The sequence below is a fragment of the Mauremys reevesii genome, linkage group 1 (genome assembly GCF_016161935.1).
Source record: "Mauremys reevesii isolate NIE-2019 linkage group 1, ASM1616193v1, whole genome shotgun sequence".
Lineage (NCBI taxonomy): Eukaryota > Metazoa > Chordata > Testudines > Geoemydidae > Mauremys > Mauremys reevesii.
This window is the reverse complement of record NC_052623.1, coordinates 121,671,974-121,686,752: the sequence shown is the minus strand read 5'-3', so window position 1 is coordinate 121,686,752 and position 14,779 is coordinate 121,671,974. Positions and strand designations below refer to the sequence as shown.

Genomic DNA, 14,779 nt, shown 5'->3' with positions numbered 1-14,779 from the left:
GAATAGAAATCATAGCCTTTCAAATTCAATAGGACCACAAGCCTATCACTGAGCTAGCTTGCCTCTTTATTCTTCTTCTTTCCCCCACTTGAATCATTTCAAGTGGCTTGACTCATGGCTTCAGCACAGTAACTAACTGCAAGCGAAGATAAAATCTATAATGTTCTGATAATACACTTTAAGGCCTTGACTATAATATAATTATATATGTTTAGTTTGTGTCCTCTCTTTTAAGATTAGTGAGATGGCACAACAGAAGCACGTGGTTAAGTAGTATTCAGAGTCAAGGGGCAGAGTGTTAAATATGAATTTTGCCTTTGCAATTATCAGTTTAGTTTTGAAATAGTTCTCAGATTGATGTTTGGCTTTTGAGGCTCTCAGGGGTGGAGTGCCCTGGAGGCAGCATGCTCAGCATTTGGTGGGAAGGAAGTGACTTGTGCAGTTCATCAGAAACCACTCTAGCCAATCAAAAGCTGTGTTGTCAGGATGAAAAGGGAAACCCAATAAGTGGCCTTGACATGCAGGGTATAAGCAGTGAGAACAATGGAGTGGATCCTTAGGGTTGAGGCAGGAGAACAAAGCTTCTTTTCCCATGGGAGAAAAGGACGGTTTCAGTCTTATTTTGTGGTGAGCTCTGGCTTGCTGCACAGTAACTTGACAGACCTAGACCAAATTTCTGCTCAGGGGCACGATCAACCTGGAATGGGCTGCACATCCTTGATTATTTGTATACAGGTAACTCTGCCTCGGTTGTCAGGGGACTTGTGCCTTCTGTCCCTGTGGCCTGTCTCTCATCTACAGTTGATAACTTTCTTAGTATCTCACACAATTCAACAGACTACAACCTGAAAATATCATTCCAAACTATAACTCAGGTGGGGCTTACAAACTGGTCATCTACCTCTGCCCAACTTAGTTTACAAGACAACACCTAAATCTTCATTTCTGTGAGTGGAGAGTCGCTAATCTACAATGGGTAATGCCTAGCATTACACATTATCATCACTGGGTGGCATACTAACTGTGGAGAATTAGGTGACAGTGTCTCCACAGATATGTTTACCTCCACACTGTAATGGAGGCTGACACCCTCACTGCTGATGAGAGCCATCCTTCTGGTGGAGCGATCCTTAACACCTAGTGGCTATGCGAGTCTGGCTACATAGGCTTCTTTCATACACAAAACTAGCCACAAATCTATCATTTTACTGGGAAGCCATTCCCCTTTTCTGATCCCTTAAAAAGAGTCCAACAATCTTGACCCTTGTGTAACGCTTTACTAGCCCTGATTATCATAAAGAGAGTACCATGAGGCTTCCTTTGGACTAGATGGATGAGAAGAGAATGAAGGAAGGCTAAAGATTTGGCTCCAGTGGAAGCTAGAGTTTATGATAGGAATAAAGAAAGGACTATCCTTAGACCCTATTGTTAGGAAGAATTTGGAACAGGCATCTTCTTGTGATTCACAGCCAGATCACTCACCTGTCTGGCACATATAATAGTCCACACCTGCCTATATGTTTATACAACTTCTAGCATAATGGGCTCTCAATCCTGACTGGCGATTTGTGTTACTGTAATAGAAATCCACTGGATGCTACCAGGATAGAAATAAGAATAAATATCCATTAAGGGGAAAGCCAGAACAAGGAGCCCAATACTCAGGGCCTAAAGGCCAGATAAGGTAGCTTGGAGAGCACTACTGTAAGCTGCCACACAAACACAATTGGTCTCAGGATAGCGCAGATATTTTTATTACCCTCAAAAACTTGGATGACTAGCAAGTGACAGTCTATTAGAAAACATTCTAGAAGAACCCTGATACTTATTCTTTTAAGATACTAAGGGAGGCGCCCTTTCTGAGCACCCCTAAAGGCATTCTAGAGCCAGAGGGATGGAATAGGAGCTGGCTGTCCATCCTCTCCCTGCGTATTGGTAGTTCAACTTGTCCCAGGTATAGTGGCTTGTTCTAGATTGGGATGCTTTTGGGATTGGTGACAGGTACTCTGGTCAAATGACTTTGCCACCTCAGGAATATCAGGGAACCAGGATATGAGATAGAATTTTTGCTAGAGCGCTATCTGTCACCAGATGTTTTGTCAGTAGATGTGGAAACCAAGGAAACTCTATATCCCATGTCCCAAACACCAGGACTGTCTGGTCAGGATGAAAGTTTCCTTCTTTGCCTAAACCTTTTGCAGGACCCAGGGAATGAATGGGAAGGGGTGGAATTCTGTATGTCAGTGGGCCTCTCAAGCTAAATAAAAACAAGCCCATGGCATAGGCTTGCAGTTTCTACTACAAGAAACAGAATCTGAGGAATCTGATATTTTCTACTATCCGCTATTGGAGATGTCCCACTGGGAGCGCACTGTCTGAAAAGTCTTTGGGGTTAAGATCCACTTTCCTGGACACAGCTCCAGACATCTCAGCCAATCCACTCGGAGATCCTGCAAGATGGACTGCCTTGATGGACAACAGGCACTGCGCCTTCTGGTGTATTAGAATAGACACCACCAGAACAAGTCTCTCTCTTCTGGCACATCGTTGTTGGGCAAAACCTTTGCTGTGAGAAAAGTGCCCTAAGGGCTAAGCCAGTTATCGCTCTGATGGTCAGGAGGCGCAGACCATATTGGTAATACTGGTTAGAGTGGAGTCATGCAGCCTCTTCAATCACTGCCATTATGGCTAAGAGGAGGAGAGGTAGATGGGTCTCTGACCATTCTAAATGATACCTGTAGAGGGGTAGAGGAGTGTCTAGTTTTGAGAGAGGAATAGGGCTGGCTCCTTTCCCTTCAAACCTAGACACAGGCTGAGCTCAGCAGAGACGGCTGAAGGATGAAGATGGGCTGGACAACGGGGCTCTTTATTCTATTGTTTATGTTCTTATACTGTGCTCATCAAGGTGATATCTGCATGCCTCATATTTTCTGCTCCCTGAATGCACCTGCATCCAGTCCTCCAGGCTGGCCCATCTGAAGTCAGCCCATCTGCCTGTTGCCAGCTTTGGAAAGGTGATCCCAAGTGGTGGCCCTTTCCAGGGCTGGCTCTAGGATTTTTGCCACCCCAAGCAAAAAAAGTTTTGGCCGCCCCTCCCTTTATTTTTGTGCCCCCCTGCCCTGCCTTAACTCTACCCCTTCTGAACCCCTTCCCCAAATCCCCAGCCCTGCCTCCTCCCCTGGGCATTCTGCATTTCTCCCTCCATTGCTTCCTGGGGGCCCCCATGACCTCCCACCCTAGCTCACCTCTGCTCCGCCTGCTCCCCCCGGTGTGCCGCTGCTCCACTTCTCCCCCCTCCCTCTCAGGCGAGGAAGGGTGGAGAAGCGGAGCAGCGGCGCGTTCAGGGGAGCAGGCGGAGTGGAGGTGAGCTAGGGTGGGGGGGGCGCAGGAAGTAACAGGGGATAGAGGAACCACTCCCCACTCCAGCTCACCTCTGCTCCACCACCGCCGCCTCGCCCGAGAGCCCCACCGCTTGGCTTCTCCTCCCTCCCTCCCAGCCTTGCTGCACAAAACAGCTGTTTCTCGTGCAGCAAGCCTGGGAGAGATGGGGGGAAGCGGAGCGGCGGCGGCGTGCTCAGGGGAGCAGGCGGAGGCGGAGTGGAGGCGAGCGGGGGCAGCGGGTGCACTTTTTCCCATGTCATCTGTGATGGCCGGTGTCAGAATGCCGCCCCTAGAAATGTGCCGCCCCAAGCACCTGCTTGTTTTGCTAGTGCCTGGAGCTGGCCCTGGCCTTTTCTCAGGAACAGAATGAGTCCAGAAAGCAGGCAGGGAAGAAAGAACCAAAAAAAGGAGAGGACCGTTGCTGACCTGCAGGTTCCACATTCCTGTCTGAGCCTCTTTAAGGTTACTGCTGCCTCCATGCTGATCTGTGACCTGAGAATAACTCCCTCTGAGACTGTGAGGCAAAGAGAGACTGCAGAGTGCAGGGAAAATAAGGCATGGAAACCTTCCTGTATTCCAGCAAGCAAGCAGCTGCAGACCATTTTAGATTGCTGGGCCCCCCCCCTCACAGAAATAAATGTTTGCAATGACCATTTGAAAATATCTTTGAATACAATTATTGAAAATTTTAATTTGCTTTTCATTTGAAGCTTCTAACAAATTTTCCCCTCTCACCTGGATGAAGCTGGTATGATGCAGAAGAAATTGTACACGGCAAATAATTTGTTGCTTGACTGTACAACATTCTACCAATGAGTCTATGAGAACAGCTCTGTGATTTATCATGCTTCTAAATATGCCAGTATTATCTGCTTAACGATACAAGCAAAAGGGTAGTATTTAGTACCACCTATTGCCTGCTCCACTATTTTTAATAGTTTGATTTTGATTGTGCTATTTAATTTGCATTTCATTTTACATCGTTAACAACTTTACTGAGGACAACTCATCATCCATCAAGAAAGAAGATGAGAATATGTTAAATAATTCCTGGAAGTAAGAGATTGTATTGGTTAAAAGGATAAGGACTGAGAAACTAAAGTTTCTCACTGAGAGAATTTGAAGACCTTCATGATTTATCACTATAACAAAATACAGTGGGTGTTTTGGCTTAATATTCAAATTTTTCTGTTGATAAATAATTAAACAATAAATTATGGGCCAGACTCAGATACCCTTACTTATAGTGAGTAAAATCTTACTCCTCTCATAGTCACAGAGTAAGGGACACAACATAAATAAGGGTCTCAGCATTTGGCTCATTGAATTTAAACTTTACTGCTGGATAGGAAACAGCAAAGAAAAAAATCACTTTGGTGACTCATGTAAAGAAAGTTGAAAAACACAGTATGTTAGATGAATTCCTCAGTTTCACTACTTCATCTGTCGCAAATTACAAGGGCCAGGCCTGTTCTGCCACCTCCATCCCCTGTCTGAGTAGGTTATGGATACATTCAAGACAAAGTTTCATTGATCTGACTATAGTTCATTAATCATTCATGAAAGATTTTAACTGTACCCCAAGACTATGAGACAAAACAAGATTTCTGCCAGCAGTAATCATTTTCAGATTCTCATGCTCTGGAGATTGCATCTCTTCTCTTCATCCTTTATTGCAATGAGCTGGTGCTTGGGAACATAATCAGCAGATATCCAGGTTTCAGTGTGTATTAAATGAGCTACCAAAACTACTCGAAGTGCCACAAGTTGCAATCTGTTGTTGTAGGGAAATCAAAGAGGAAATTAAATGTCTTCATTGTAATTGGGACTGAGCAGTGAGCTAGTTCATTGTAATTGGAATGAAGCAGTGAGCAGAACAAGTTGAATGGAGCTGTTGAGACAGACATCCTGGAGAGTTAAAGTGGGCCCAGAAATCTCTAATTTTTTATTTACTGAGAACAGAGTTGCTACATAAACCACTGAGTTTGCAAGGTTTTTTGGAAAACAGGCTAATTAAAGGTACTGAAAAATGTTCTGATGGGCTGTAAGAGTGTCTTTGAGACACAGAAGCCACACACTGAAGTGTACACACTTACGCCTAGAGCACACACTTTGGCAGGTGAGATCCATCTAGCGTGTGATTGGTATATGCAGTTACTCTGCTGTCAATTTTTACTCTCCTGAGGACTAGCTGCTGGCCATAGTACAGTAGGCTAAATGTACTGTGCCAAATTATGCTCTCTGTTACGCCAGTATAATTCCATAGACTTCATTAGGGTTGTACCATTGTAAGTGAGAAAAGAATTTGGTCCATTGCCTCCTTGAACTTTATTCAGTTAACATAATGGAAGTAACTGAACTCGGTATATTCCAGTTCAGCTTGTTTGTGTTCCTCTATTTATAGGTTCCACATCAGCCTATTAATCAGGAAGGCTATGATCATAAGGACAATTATTTGGACTACAGAGTGTGTCTTTGCCCCTTCACTTCAGGGCGCTGATACACAGGAAGAACTACATGATAAGGCATTTGTTATTTAAATTAGCATCTGTGGCAAAAGGAAGCAGACACAGATAATTATATTTCAACTTCTATTAAAAGCTGTCAAACCTGATATGAGGTTAGTTGCATTCCAACATTATTAGAATATACAGAAGTTTGGAGTCACATCAGATCAAATGTCCTTACATGAGGCCTGTCAATCAGACTTTACCTTTTTTGCACTGCCTGTATTTAGGCAGTGGGCGGGCTTTCGTCTTTCTTTAATTTTCTCTCTTTTTATTTTTAAGATCAGAAACACATTTTTTCTGATCTAAAAGGCCAGAAGGGTTAACTGTGATCATCTGCTCTGACCTCCTGTATTACACAGACCACAGGCTTCCCTGAATTAATTCCTGCTTCTAGTTCAATAACTGTGGCTGAATTAGAGTATATCTTTTAGAAAAACATCCAATCTTGATTTTAAAATGATCAGTCATGCAGAATCCACCACAACCCTTGATAAATTGCCCCAAATGGTTAATTACTCTCACTGTTAAAAAATTGCACATTGTTTCTAGTCCAAATTTGTCTAGCTTCAGTTTCCAGCCATTGGAAGTTACACCTTTGTCTGCTAGACTCAGAAGCCCATATAGTATCACATTTCTGATCCCCATGTAGCTACTTATAGACTGTGATTAAGCCACCCCTTAAACTTCTTTTTGATAAACTACATAGCTCCTTAAGTCTATCACAACAAGGCATGTTTTCCAATCCTTTAATCATTCTCATGGCTCTTCTCTGAACCCTCTCCAATTTATCAACATCCTTCTTGAAGTGTGGATATGAGGACTGGGCATACTATTCCAGCAGTGATCACACCAGAACCAAATACAAAGGTAATACAACCTCCCTACTCCTAATTGATATTCCTCTGTTTATATAATCAAGAATTGCATTATTCCTTTTGTCCCAGGTCTGCACTGGGAGTTCATGTTCAGCTGATTTACTGTATATTATTTCAGCACACTTTATCTTGTTATATTCTTGGCTCTTAATGTTATTCTGAGGATTAATTTTCCAATCTTTTTTTTCTGAGAGTTTTAAAAATAATTTGTAGACTACATAGTTTGAGTGTTTCTTCTGTAAATCTGCAATAGCTATGTGTTGGTGGTGGTTTCATTATCCAGTCAATGTTATTTAAGGTTCACAAGCTAAAAGGTTACTCAATTTTCTAATTTTGTGTTGTCCCCACTAGAGCCACATTTCAAGAAATCATAAAAATCTTTCTTGATTTTGTGATTTTTTGGGGGGGGAGTGGGAGGCTTTCAACTCCCAAATATTTGTTTGCCACCTTGGGCTGTTTAATCAGTATATTTCTGGAGTTTGTTGTTCATTTTGTCCTTTATTGTCTCTTAATCCTTCTTCATCTTAAGGGACAGTGTAGTCTAGAGATTTGAGTCTGAATTAAGAAGTAAAAGATCTGGGTTCTAGTCCAGACTGTCTCATCATGTGGCCTTGAACAAGTCACTTAATCTGTCTGTTTTAGTTTCCTTGTCAATATCAGAGATGATGATGATGATGATGATGATGATGATGATAGCTAAGTACCTCTCAGGGGTATTGTATTAACTAGTTAATATTTGTAATGCCAAATTTGCTGCATACATATTATTAGCCATTTAGCAAAGTTTACATACTGGCAAATGTTGATTTTTCTATTTTTCTATTCTGCCTTTAGAACTCCATAAAGATCTATGGCCAAATTCTTTGTATACACATGTAGCATTCCAACTGACACAAGTTAATTTGGCTCCTACTTGTCTACGTCAAAAAATATTAATGTTTGTTCTATCTTATATTAATAAAATTACTAATGTCTAGTGACACTGGGGAAAATTCTCTATCAGTTCAGGGAAGTAGCAATTACCTTGCAAAAAGAAAGTCTTCTTTCAAAAGAAGATTCTCTTAATCCAAGACGGAAAAAAAAATTGGGAAAGTGGCACTGAAATTGTGAACGTCAGGGGAAACTACCGCAAACTTCAACTGAATGCCATAGTTTTACACAAATCATTAGCAAACCTGAGAATTTAAGTTAAAGTTGGACTATTCCAAAAAGCCAAACACATGAAAATATGGAAATGCAGATCTAGATACCCCAAGTATTCTTAACTTTGTCCCTGCTCACTGCCATCACTGTTTGTGATATTTTGTAAGTATCAACGTCTTTTTTTTAGTCCTTGCCCGAATTGTCAGGAGGCAAGAGAGAAGACAAGAGATGAAATCCTGGCTTCACTGAAGTCAATTGCAAAACTTCCATTGACCTCAATGGGTGCACGATTTCACCCAAGGTCCTTGCCCTGGAGAGTTTACAGTAGTGGTTCTCAAACTTCTTTTGATGGACCCTTCTCCAGGTCCCTTTGCAATGTCCTAAAGCAGTTGTTACTGTGACTCCTTTCTTGCATCATTTCTGTTTATTCTTTTTATTCCTTCTTGTCTTTTCTCTTTCATATTCTTTTTGCTCTTTGACATATATTTAGCTGACTCTGTCCCTGCTCCCTGCTGTCAACCCTTCTGGTACCTCTGATCTTCTTCCTCCTCAGACTTCCACTCGTGCTGAGGAGGGGCATCCTGGTACCACACCAAGCCTGAGTTAAATACATAGGAGCAGAGAAGCGTAGCTTGGCTGCACCTGGAGCCTTTTCCCTTGTATACGTAGGCAGCTCCCACAGATAGTTCCTGTAGAGAGATACTGGGGGCAGGGGAGAGAAGGAAGACGGATGGCTTTCAAGGAGCTGCCTGCTATTTTATCTGCAGACATGGCAGCACTTTTGCAGTGAGCAGGAGGGGCAGATCTGGGGTTCTGCAGCTTTCCTCAGCAACACTCATCTTCTTTGCTTCATGCCTCTTCCTGACTAATCTGTTGCCTCTGGAGGGAGAGCTCACTCCTTCAGCACAGGAAACATTGACTTACACTAAGTAGACATAGACAGATAAGAGACGGTAGATGGAATGTAGCAGCATGCAAGCAATTGAGTGGTGGAGTTAGCTCATGCCTTGTGAGCACCATCATTTTTTTTAAAGTTATTTAATTATAATGATTTATTATTACTTGTTAACAGTTCTTTGGCAGGAGAACTAGTATTTATGGTCTTCATAGAAGAAGTGTGTTGCAAGGAAGTGAGCAGAGGATGGAAGCATGACATGGGTTTCATGTATAGATGTTCACATGGAAGAAGGAATGGAAATGAAGGGGGAGAAGGACATGGGAGGCAGCGGTTGATTGCGCAGTTTTAGATGGAAGGTGCGGGGGCTAATTTGTGAAGGGCTTTGATTTAAATTTGACATGGAAGGCAAGGGAAAACAAGTGAAAGGTTTAGTTTTTGATCCAAAGCCTTTTAAAGTCAGCAGGAGTTGTTGAAGTGACTTCATTGGTTTTTGGATAAGACCCTTAGTAACTGGGGCTGGACATGGTCAGATAGGAGGCAATATAGATAATGTCAGTGGAAGAGTTTTTGGTATACTGAAGAAAACAAGGCCAGGTTTTAGGAAGCCAGAGATGAGGAGGTTGCAGTAGTCAAGGTGAGAAATCCTCAGGCTTGGACAACAGTTGTGATGGTGGGAATAGACAGAATTTGGAGAAGTTGTAAAGAAACAACTTTATTTAGCAGCATCAATACAGGGAGCGAAGAAAGATGTGTTTATATTTGTTTACTTTACGATCTATGTTTGCTACTAGAGAAGAACCCAAATCAGAACATGATCTATTGTGAACCTCACCAAACTTTGGGGAAGTTTGTGATTTAGGCCAATGTCTAATTTATGTTATCACTGTGAGTCATGGCAACAGTATTCAGATTTAGAGCTTGACACTGAATCTGATTTTGTAAGATAGGCCCTGATGTGAGCCAAGTTTGGCAGGATCAGACTGCACTCTTATGTTGTCTTCTCTGTCAGTTTCAGTGAGGCAATCTTGGTCTCCTTGGCATTCCTTGCTAAAGTGCAAATGTCAATGTCACAAAGCTTTTAAAATCAGTACAGGCAAACCACAGCATTGCTGAAAATTGGCTCCATTGACTTAACTTAAATCTTGTTCCAGATTTTAGTTTGGTTTGATGTCAAAAGGATCATTCCTTTAATATGCAGATAATAATGGACTTATCCTGGGTACGTGACATTCATATTAATAATGAAGATGATTTCTTCCAATCAAGAAATATGGTCACATTATTTACAGAACAGAGGGATGAGCAAACCAGTCCAGATTAAGGAAGGGCTGGCCTGAGGCTTCACCCATCTCTCAAACCAAACATTTTTTATTTCATTTTTGCTCATCTCTGCTCTTCTTGGTTCAGGTCAGGACCAGAAGCCAAGGTGCCAAAATACCATGAGATAGGTTTCTTGTACTATGCAGATTATTCTCAAAGGAAAGGTTTTTTTACAAGTGTCCCAGAACATCTTGGAGAACCAACTTAGTTTGAAAAAGATAGGTTTTGACTAAGATTTTGGATTTTTTTTTTAACCAATCCCAGGGCTGCCCGGGGGGGGGGGGGACGCGGCAAGTGGGGCAATAGTATTCTATAGTATTGCAATTTTTTTATGGAAGGGGCCCCCGAAATTGCTTTGCCCCAGGACCCCTGAATCCTCTGGGCAGCCCTGACCAAACCTACCTGCATTGAAATAAATGGCAAAACTCCCATTAATATTGGTGGTTCAGAATCAGACCCTAAACCTCCAAACACTTTGAAGATTGTCCATCACTTGTTTCCAAACCTTAAACCCAGGTCTGATGCTGAAAAGATGTTTGCTTTGTGTTTTTTTAGGTCTGACTGTTCTCATCTCTCTGCTCATTGTCATTCCTGAGTAGGCACCAACGAAGAGGTGGGTACTATGCTGAAATGACTAGATGTATGTACATTCTCTGGCCATGGCATATACAAATGCAATTAGCATCCTGTTATGCAAGATACCTGACTAAAAATAGTTCTGATGACTAACAGATTGCATGGCCCTGTTCCAATTTACCTAATGGATCTATTTTCTCTTTACGCACCTGGCTGTTCTCTGTGATTGGCTGATATTAGACTTCATAAAGCCCCATAATATCATCTAAGATCTTATGGCAAAAAAGCAGGTAGCCATTTTGCTCCCAGTTTCAGAACTAATTACAGATTGAAATGAGTAACTGTTTCAAATTACCCGGGTCTTTTAAATTCAGATGTAGAGGCTGTATTTACTTGGATTTATTTAGCTTTGTTAAAAATTATCCAAATCTGGAGAAGTTTACGTGCATGGCCTTTCTTTTCATTACAGATTTTAACTTTGTACTGATTATGAGTGCACGTCCAGAAATGCAAGACATAGTATTGTCTGATAATGTAGGTTGTAGTAAAACATATTCACTAAGCACAACTTGAGGACTTCTAAAAACAAATTATTTTCTGCTGGGGGATATATAGTTGTATTGATTGTGATTGAGTGACAGGACTAATGTACTATTGCTTCATTCACAAGGATGGGAAAGAGCTGCTAGTTTTCAACTAGTGTCTAAATTCCTGTGGTACTGAGAATCCTGACAGCAGCTTATTCATTTTGGATTATATTAAAGCTAACCATCAATAGTGTTTAATGCTATATTTTAGATGGAAGGAAACTTACATATGTATTAGTCTAACAGTGTGATCCTGCAGTGTTTGTCTATTTCTATCAGTGCCTAAAGAAGGCAGCTATTTACATGAAAAAGCTGCTCTAATTTTTCCTTTTGTGTAACTTACATAGACAAAATAAATGTGTTAAGCAGTGTTTGAGATAATTATTCATTGATTTCCTACGTACCCGGTATATAGCTCTTTAATCTTCATAACATATTTACCTGTTCTTGCTAAGAGATGTCCATATCTTTATTAATCGAAGTATTAAAACTCAGTTATTTTCTTCAAGTACACCAGGAGTTTGAGTCTGGAGCCACATTTCTCAGACCAAGTTTTGATTGCTTCTTCAACTTCTGTTTATACAATTTTACAAAATTTTGGCAGGAATCAAGTGCACATACCAGGGTGTTGGCTTTTATGAATCCTTTGGGATGTGAAAGTCAAGCTGACTGGTTGAACTTTGGTTACATATTCCAGACAAACACAATGACTCTATTTATTCAGACTTGGCAGCCTGAATGTAGATTGACTCTGTGGGTAATAAATTTTCACAGCCACAAAACTTCAGCAGCAACCAACCTGATCCTGAGAAGAAAAATGCATTCAAGGAAACAGACTTGGGTTGCAAAAATACATTAGATTATTATTCCATGTATGTATAGCAGTCAGTTAATTTATTTGGCCATTGATTGACATGAATTGCAGAAGTAAATTCAGAGTGTTTTTTTCCCTTAAAGGCTCTGCTTTCTGTTAGGAAATTTTCATATTGTAAAAGGACAAAGAAGAAAAAATGAATTGTTCACATTACAATTGGCAATCTCCTTTTAATATTACACCCAAGACTGATTTAAGTTATCCAGTGACCTCTACAATGAAGAGCAGAGTATTCTAATGGGAATGTTTCATGTGCCATTCCACACTTCAGGGAACCAAGAGGCAATAACCACCACAGTTCAGTACTCTGAACAATCTTAAGTACAGTTTTGACATCTTCATGCTACAAAGCATCAGACACTTTCTGAGAGAGATGATGACAAAATTATTACTCTATGCATTATAAATCAAAAAGAAGTGGCTCTTTAACTTGTAGATTTATGTTAACGACCGAGCTATCTGTTAATTGTGTGCTCTTTAGATATTGATTGGGGATTAAAAGGTAAATTTTCTTCAATGTGTGTGAAATAAAATATGCCAACTGGAATTTTTCCTTCTACATATCAGTTCCTATGATCACTGCCTGTAAAATTAAAATGATCAGTTTAAATGGATAAACTATGCTCATTAAAGGAGGAAAATACATTTATGTAATTAAAATTGACTGTCTAATATGTGTGGATAATGTAATTACTGCAGGCTCGCTTACACACACTCAGTTCAATGCCATCCTCTTTTGCCTCCCCATAGCTCCCAAGTCTGTGAATCTTGCCTATTGTAACCCCTGGAACACAGTCCTCATTCAACAAGGCCTTGATCACTCTACTGAAGCTCTTATTCACGTATCCATTTCCCATCTTGACCTCTGTATCCCCATCATTCACGTTCTCTTGCTTTGTCACAGTTCTCCAAACATCAGTGTTGACATGTATCAGCTCCTCTCCTCACCTGTATAACCTCAGCATTTTTCATTGGCTTCTTGGATATTTCAAAATAAAATACAAAATCTCCCTCCAAATTTTGAATTCTTGTTAAAAAAATCTTTTCATGATTTAAGTAATGGCAAAAAAAGCTTTCTAGTTCTTGTAAAATTTCCCCTCAATTAACTGAATGATTATAATTATTCTGAGGGATAAGAGCAATTAGTTATATAAAAAACTGAAATTCATTTATATATTTTTCTTGATCCCTATTCCTTCCTGTTCCTCTGACTCAAACCTGAGATTAATGGGTAAGGTAACAGTCACGGAATAGGAAGTAAAACAGGCTTCTGGGTAAAAGCCTGGTAAACAGCAGGGGATAAATGTCAGCTCCATTGGTGTGGAACCTCACCATGAAGTTCAGATGGAGAAAGGTAGTTGTAAATTGTGAATCTGTCTGGACAGTGCACATCTCTTGCTAAACAGATGAACATTTACTACTTTTCTCATCAACAAGGGAAATTACTAAGGATTATTTGTATTATGGTAGTGCCTCAAGGCACCCTCAGAGCTCAGGGTCCCATATTGCTAGGCACTGTATAAATACACAACAAAAAAGAGCCCATTTCCGGAGGATCTTATGATCTAAGTATACAAGATGGACAATCCATGGGAGTAAAGAAGTGTGATTATTTCCATTTTGCAGATGAGGAACCAAGATACAGAGAGATTCAGCAACTTGCTCAAGATCACTCAGACAGTCTTTGGTAAAGCCAGGAAGTGAACTCAATCTCCTCAGTTTCAGACCAGTGTCTTAACCACAAGACCAAATCACCACTGGGAACAGTTTTAGGAAATCAATTCTTCATAACATATACAATGATTTAGCTGAAAGCATTCAAAATAGGGGACTAACTCCTCAGCCCTGCTTCAGTTGATTTATACCTCTTTGGTGGCACAAAGCAGCCATAATGCTGTCTTACCTATCTAGTGGCAGAGAAATTCTTGGGTGGCAAAGAACCACCATAGAGGGTACTTCTCCTGACCCCTGATATAGAATATATATCCAGGGGAATGGGACAAGGTCAAGGAATTTCTACACTTCCACACTTGTGCAATGTTCCTCCATTCCCAAATGGCCCCTGGAGGCCATAGGGAGATGATATAAGTCAGAACACCCTTGAAGATGCTCTAATTTACACTGAGGAACACCGTAGTTCCTGGCCACCCATGGGACTGGTGGGAAAGAGGGCAAAAGTGGCATTAAGCACAGCTTGGAGGCAGCCCAGGATTGGGGTCAAGATCTCCAGGATTTCTGAGACAATTAAACTGAGAGGGAGAGTAAATATTAAGGGACAATGATGCAAACAGATTCTATAGACTATCGATGATTTAGCTGATTGGTCCTGCAGATGGCAAAAGGGGGGCAGTGTCTAAAATATAAAATAATTAGTCTGAGACAGAGGAACCACTCCAAGGAAGATGTGCTAATTGGAGCTATCTTCCAGCACAATGATAAGGAAAAAGGGGCAACAGAGTAAAAGTCATTGAAAGTCATTAATGAACTGCACACTAAAAAGTAAAAAGGTAAACATGATATTAGGTGGTGTAAGCAGAGAAATAGATCATACAAAACAAAAAGGCGATATTGTGATATTCTATTGCACAGTACTTAGTATTCCAGAAGCTAACATT

The 14,779-nt window shown here is 40.8% G+C and overlaps 1 protein-coding gene across 9 annotated transcripts in view; it reads right to left on the bottom strand.

Moving 5' to 3' along the window:
- AFF3 (AF4/FMR2 family member 3) overlaps positions 1 to 14,779 on the bottom strand; it is a 561,464-nt gene that overhangs the window by 110,499 nt on the left and 436,186 nt on the right. The gene's annotated exons all lie outside the window — the stretch shown is intronic.